Source organism: Thunnus thynnus, chromosome 3 (genome assembly GCF_963924715.1).
Source record: "Thunnus thynnus chromosome 3, fThuThy2.1, whole genome shotgun sequence".
Lineage (NCBI taxonomy): Eukaryota > Metazoa > Chordata > Actinopteri > Scombriformes > Scombridae > Thunnus > Thunnus thynnus.
The window spans coordinates 15,292,501-15,300,390 of NC_089519.1; positions in this window are offsets into that span (position 1 = coordinate 15,292,501).

A 7,890-nucleotide genomic window follows, 5' to 3' on the forward strand; every position below is an offset into this window, starting at 1 on the left:
AGTGCAGCTGGCAAAATAGTATACAGGCAGAACAAGGTGTTAAAGAGAATTAAAAATTGACTACACATGATGTACATGATGTAGCCTTTGGATTTGTGCTTTCATCACAAAAAGGTCAATGTAATTGTTATGTAATGTAAATGTAATTGTTTAATGATAAAGTACACAAAGAATGATAGTTTGACTGGTATGGGAAAACCCAAAAAATTACCCCATCTGCGATCAAACCATATGTCACAATCTGCATAGCAGTTCACTTTTCAGTTCAAACCACTAAATCCTCGTATACACTGATTGAAACACACACATAGGACACAGGAGTTAAAGGAACAACTCACATGTTGCATTATCTTGATGCATATAGGCCCACAGCCAAATTACACCATCTCAATTATAACACATGCCTAGTAGTAACATAAACACAGCTGGAGCTACAGAAATACTGACGGACTGTGTTCATGTTAGTGTTTAACGGTTATGAGGGGGCTAAGTGAGAGGCTAGTGTAGAGTTCACAGCAGGTCTTCTTGTTGTTTTGGCGTTGGCTAAGGCCCACAGTAGCCTGTGTTATTGTATGCAATAAAGTTGCAGTCAAAACCAGCTAACATCTCATCCACAATGAGCTAACAGAAGATTGCTGTGTCTGCTCTGCGGTGTGAAACATGCTGCCAGGAGATTGGTCAAAAATCAAGTGATGGGGGGAGCTGAGGAACGAGATCATTACGGCGCTGCTGAGGCTTAGACAGCGGCAGAGCCCAGAGAGCGGGTGAGAGAGATGACTGTCAAAATGGCTGCCAAGGCTGGCTTTGGCTGCCCCAGCCACTCTGACAATGAACGCATCACCTAAGAGGAAACAGCAGTGGCCAGGATTACAGTTATCAAACCCCATGGTGAACTGGGGCCACCCTCAGTAAAGACTCCCAGGTATGATGGCAAGGCCAACTGGGAGGCATTTCATGCCCAGTTTGAACTGTTAGTCCAGGCCAGCAATTGGTCCATGAAGTGAAAGCCCACCAGCTAGCAATGTGCCTTTCTGGTGATGCTCTGTCAAGCTTGCTGCTATTAAGCCCAAATGATAGGAGTGACTATGATGCTTTAGTGGGAATGCTAGAGAGGCGGTTTGGAGAATACTCAGTGGCTAGCCTGCTCCGGTCTAAGCTGTACAGCCGACAGCAACGACCGGGGGAGCAACTGAGGGATCTTGCCAATGACATTGAGGGGCTGGTTCACCGGACTTATGCTCACATGCCCCCTGCCATCCAGAGTGAAGTAGCCTGGGACCATTTCCTCAAGACACTGCTACCATCCAACCTGCGTATCCAGATGCTGCTGGCTCATCCCAGGTCTCTCTTAGAGGCTTTGGAGTTAGCCTTGGTAGAGAGAGATGCTGTGTGCTGGTCCCCTGGGGCCCACATTGGACAATTTACTAAAGGTGAGGACTGCAAGTGGGACTGATTTGGATGCAGCAGTACCTGCCTGGGCGGAGGAACTAATGCAGCTTGTGCATGCTGCCTCACTTTGGGAGAAGCAGCAGACCAGGCCACGCTCAAGGATCTGCTGGGGATGTGGACAGCCTGGCCACCTGGTTCGGCAGTGCCCCAATGTCCCTGCGGGGCAGGGAAAAGGGATGGGGACCACATAATCAGGATGATGTGGATCCCCGAGGTGGTGTCCCGACCCTACATAGGCAGAGATGCAGCACAGCACAAGCAGGTGGGGGTGGTGCAACCGGCAGAGGATGTGGATGGTCAGCTGGAGCGACTTGTGATACTAGGCTGAACCTGGATAGGGGACTGCTGGTAAGCCCCAGTGACTATTGGGGAGACACACTGCTCTGCACTGGTGGACACAGGCTCTTCAGCAACCCTGGTGAAACCCGATGTGGTGAATAAAGGCACAATGGTTTTCCCCACCATAGTGAGACTTCAAACAATTACTGGAGAGTGGACCCCGATGGTGGGAGAGGCATTAGTGACTCTGGGGGTAGGAAAGAAGACAGGTTATGAATCTGGAGGACTGTATACTGGTGCTGGATGTTCTTGGGGCATTAGACTGTGTCATGGACACCAGAGAGGAACACTCACTTTTCCAGAGGGACACATCATCCAGATGTCTAAGTGGCCGCCCCAGCCGGGCTGCACCACAGCCCACACCATTGCGGTGCTAGCAGCCGAGACAACAACCGACATTGCTGCCCACTGCACCCCCCCACTAAACCACCTACACGGCCCTCCACCTCGCCTGCCACTGGTCTACAGCCACATCCATTTCTCCCAGCTACCTGCTGCACCCCCTCCAATTAACTACCTGCTCCACTTTCCACCCTGCCCACCGAGGGCCTACACCCCCACCCCGTGTCCGCCATGCTTCCTGACCCAGGAAAGAGAGTTGTGGCTGTGAGGGAGGTCTGGCAGAGAAACTGTGATGGACTGACTCCCAGTGAGCTGGGTCTGCTGTGGCAGCTCCTTCTGGAGTTCAGGGACTGTTTTTCGCTGAAGGAGATGATGTTGGCCGGACAGATCTCATTCAACACAACATCGAAATTGGGAACGCACCACTCATCAGGATGAGACCTCAACGCCTCCCACTGGCCAGGCAGGCAGCAGCGGACAAAGCCCTGCAGGAGATGCAACGGGCTGGACTCATTGAGCCTTCCACCAGCTCCTGGGCCTCCCCAGTTGTCATGGTCCCCAAAAAGACAAAGGGTGACTGGCAGTTCTGTGTGGACTTCAGACCCCTGAACAAGGTGACCAAAAAGGACCCATACCCCGTCCCGCACATCTATGAGGCCCTGGACACAGTGATGGGGTCTTCCTGGTTCTCTTCTCTGTACCTACGCAGCAGATACCGGCAGGCCCCCCATGCCCCTGAGGACAGACCCAAAACTGCTTTAATCACCCATTGGGGCTTGTGGCAGTTCAAGGTCCTCCCCTTTGGCCTCTGTAATGCCCCTGCCACATTTGAGAAACTGATGGACAGGGTGCTTGCTCGTGTCCCCCGCCAAGAATGTGTTGTGTTGTGTACCTGGACGACTCTTGTTCATGGTGAGTCCTTCGAGTTGGCTCTCAAGGTCCTTAGGTGGGTGCTGGAGAGGGTGGTGGCAGCAGGACTGAAACTGCACCCCTAGAAATGCTGCCTTTTGAGGCAGAGGGTCACATTCCTGGGCCACAGGCTCAGAGGTGGTAGTGTTAGCACCATGGACGACAAGGTGCAGGCTGTAAAGGACTGGCCCACCCTAAGCTCTGTGCAGGATCTGAAGAGCTCTCTGGGGCTGTCATCCTACTACAAGAGGTTCATGAGGGGGTTCTCCTGTATAGCTGCACCCCTATTCCGTCTGCTGCAGAAAGGGGAGACGTTTCTGTGGTCAGAGGAGTGTCAGGCAGCATTCACCACACAACAGAGAGCCCTCATGGAGGCCCCGGTCCTTTCCCCACCTGACCCTGCCCTGCCTTTCGTCCTTTACACTGATGCTAGCAGTGTTGGCTCGAGGGCTGTGTTGGCCCAGGTGACATCAAGAGGGGAGAGAGTGGTGGCATATCTCAGAAGACATTCAGCTTTGCTGAATGTCACTACTGTGTCACTAGGCAGGAGCTACTCACTGTGATCAGTGCCATCCAACAGTTCAAATATTACCTTGGAGGTCTCCACTTCACGGTCAGGACTGACCACTCGGCCCTGCAGTGGCTCATGTCGTTCACAGAGCCGGAGGGCCAGCTGGCATGCTGGATCAAAGAGCTACAGGCGTACAACTTCTCCTTGGTCCACAGGCCAGCTACACAACATGGAAACGCGGATGCACTGTCCCGCTGGCCCTGCGTCGCTGATGACTGCCACTACTGTGAGAAGAAGGAGGCACAGGAGGCTGAGCAGCTGCAAACTGAGGTGAAATGTGCGGCAGCGGGGCCAGAGCGGCAGCTGGCTGAGCGTGCTGTGGGTGCAGCAGAGTGGAGGCTCAAACAGGAGGAGGATGTTGACATCAGGCTAGTACTCATATGGGTGGCAATGCAGTTCCAACCCTCATGGGAGGAGGTTGGCATGTGTTCTTGAGTCACAAAAGGACTCTGGTCAATGTTTGAAGTCTTGCGTCTGTGTGACAGAGTGCTGCAGAGGGGGTGGAAAGAACCAGCTACGGGAGAGACATGTTGGCAGGTGGTGGTGCCAAGGGCCCTGTGGGAGGTGGTGCTTCAGGTGGTGCATGGAGCTCTGGGATCTGGTCACTTCGAGGTTGGCAAAATGCTCCGCTGCCTCTGTCAGGGATTCTATTGCCGCTGCTGTGACAGCTGCATGGCTTGTAAGGGGCCCACAGACAGATCTCATGCCCTGCTTCAGCAGTTTCCAGCAGGGTGCCCGATGGAGAAAGTGAGCATTGATGTCCTCGGTCCATTTCCCCACACAGAGGGAGGTAACTGCTACATCCTTACTGCCACGGACTATTTCACTAAGTGGCCTGAGGCATACTGCCTTCCGGACCAGGAAGCAGAGACCATAGTGGATGCCCTGGTGGAGGGAATGTTCAAAAGGTTTCAGGTTCCCAAAGTCATTCACACTGACCAGGGCAGGAACTCTTAGTCCCACATGTTTGTGGCCATGTGTGAAAAACTGGGCTCCCACAAGACCTGCATCACACCCCTCCACCCTCAGAGCAATGGGCTGGTTTAGAGATTTAACCACACGCTGACACAACAGCTGGCCATTGTGACAGCTAAACACCAACAGGACTGGGATACCCATGTGCCCCTTGTGTTAATGGCGTACTGGTCTGTGCACAGGACTCCACCTCCTGCTCTCCTGCCCTTTTCATACTTGGCAGGGAGATCAGCTACGGAGTGCAGGGGCAAAACAAAAGATGAACTTAGATGTGCGGGCCAGAGGACAGCATTTCAAGGCCAAGGAGTTGGTCTGGGTGCACAGCCTGCAGAGGAAAAAAGGCAGGTGCCCAAAGCTGGAAAGCGAATGGATGGGACCTTGCAGGGTCCTAGAGAGACTGGGTGAGGTTGTGTATAGGGTCGAGCTGCTGCCAAGGGGAAGGAGAGTTGCCCTGCATCAAGACAGGTTTACCCCCTATCAGGGTAGGGCCACCCCACCAGGTCCGGGGTGTGGGACACAAGGAACTTTGGACACTGCTCTGACACTCCCCCATGTCAATGGTATACGAGCCCTCTCCAATGGCTCGTATACCACACTTGACCCCCCCAGTACTGGACTTTTGCCCCATTACCCTGTGCCTTCCCCAGACTCTGCCCCGGCCTTTCTTCTCCTTTCCCCAGGTCAGACACAGCCTCAGAGGGACCACAGGCCACCAGGATACCTGAAAGACCTTGTTTGGCCCCTTGGGGGTGAGGGACTTTGAGAAGGGGGTTAGTGTAACAGAGTGTGTTCATGTTAGTGTTTAACTGTTATGATTGTTACTGTAAGAAATGTTAGTTTAGTTCAGACATAAGGTCTGTTGAGTTGCAGTACTGATATTTCCAGACTGTCAGTGAACATGTTGTTGTCAGCTTAGACACTGTGAAGCCTGTCCATCATGTGAGCTACCTGTAACAGTGATCAGTGGGACATAGCGCACTTGCAATTGGCTGAGAGTTGGAGGGGGTTGTGCTTCTTCTTCCTGTTTTGGGGACTCAGCAATTAATCTAGATACTAGGAGGGTAAACGAAAATAGAGTTTACAGCAGGTCTTTTTGTTGTTTTGGCATTGCCTATGGCCCACAGTAGCCTGTGTTATTGTGCACAATAAAGTTGCAGTGAAAACCGGCTAATGTCTCATCATCTGCTTAATGAGGGACGTAACAATATGTTTATTTGTTTGCAAGAATGGACAGTCAGTGTTCATTGCTTCATAAGTGGTAAATCAAACAGACCCCAACTTAGCTAACTGTGACAAAAAGGGTGAATTAAAGGAACATTTTGACATCTTAGGGAATACTCTTTCACTTTCTTGACAATAACTAGAAAAGAAGATCAATGCACTATCACTAATATATGCTAAATATGAAGCTACATACTAGCCAGCAATCAACTGGCTTAGTATAAGACTGGAAGTAGAGGGAAAGCTATGATGAGTGATCAAAAATACATCCACCAAGATCTTTAAAGCTTACTAATTAACAATTAAACTGAAATATAAAAACAACAATTTGTGTTTTTTTATTTGAGTTATTTTCTAGCAAACAACAGCCGGGAACAGTGACTTCTAGTAGTCTTTCCCCTTTCAGTCTTTATGCTAAGCTATGCTATCTACCCAACTGCCACAAGAAGTCAGCAAAAGAAGAATATAAATCAGTTTGAGCCTGTCATAAAAAGATAACATGAGTAGCAAAGATCTAACCATTTTAGCTGCCCTGTGAGGCTGTAAAGATCAGACCAGAAAATGTATTGTTGGATAGATGCTACACAAAACAAAAACTGTAAAAGGAATTGGCACCAGAGTAACAACCATGTTGTTAACTAAATGAAAAGAGTTTTATCTTTTGTATGGTGGGCTCAGAAATGTTGATTTTACCACCAAGATGTGGCTGTTCAGAAAAATACTGAATTTTACAACTTGAATGTTAAAATGAACCTGATTAAAAGCTGAATGCTAACATGCATATCAACATGCACACAGCATGATATCAACATTATTATTATTATTTTAATTTTGACCTGTAGGTGGTGCTTACACCTAAGTCAGGGGATGATTAAAGTGGATCTATTATACTAATTTTCAGCTCTATATTTTTATTTTTGGATTGTTCAGCCTCTGTCTCTTAACAGGCAGTCTGTCGCTTTAAGGCCCTCCTCCCGATGAGCCCACTCTGTTCTGATTGGCCAGCTTTCCAGAAGGCGCTGAGGTGCAGCATGTATCAGAGTCATGTTAAGCTGCAGCTGATACATACCCTATATTTCCTGCTCTACTGCTTCAAATTAAAAGTTTTTAAATCACTACATAACGGGAGACTTTTATTGTGAAGAATTTACAGGAAGTGAAACATGTTCCTTACTGAATTAGCAGGGCTTTGTTAGCAGTGCTAAAAACTGGTTGAAATGACAAAATATGGACATATTTGGAGTTATTTGTTCAGCAGATCAGTTAGAAATAATGCAGTAGCACAAGCCGAAACAACCACAGTGATGATGTGATGTTTGATGAAGAGCTGCAGATGACCAGCATACCTCCAACAGGTTATTGTACTTTGCCATGCTGTGAAATGGAAAAACACCAGCATGCCAGCTCAACTTGAGTCATGACTGGGTGTGACTACTGCCAAAACAATGGAAAAATGCCATAATTTTAGTGAAGCGGAGCAGTGAACTGGCATGCTCTGTGTGGAGCAGATGACTACATAAAGAAATCTGTCACGAGCCGACGTCAACTCAGGCTGAAAGTAGAAAAACTCATTGGAAACCGAGCATTCAGGGCAGTCTGAAGCAGGTGCTTTTTGCTCACAGGGATTACTTCTACATACTTTACCTCATTATTTGACACACTGGCCACTTAGTGTGAACATCCGACATCCGAACATTATATATATGACTGAAAATAAGGAAAAGCATAATAGGTCCCCTTTAAAGTGTTCATCCTCCATAGAACAAGAATATCTGTACCACATTTCAGAGATATTTCATGTTGCCATCTCTAAAACCATGCAGTTAGTGTGGCTATAAAAACACTAGTAACTCTTCTGTAACTCCATGTTGATCAGAATTTACAGCTGCTCCATGTTTATCTGCTTCTATTTTTATTCGAGATTTTCTGGAGGAGCAGAGGCATGTTGTGTCGGGCTGCTGATGCTACACTATCAGTCTACACCGCTGGAAACAAACCAAAAGAAGACATAGAAGCAGGTCCCACAATGTCATCATTTATTAGAAATATAGTACAACATGCTGCTCTTCACTTTACTGATAACA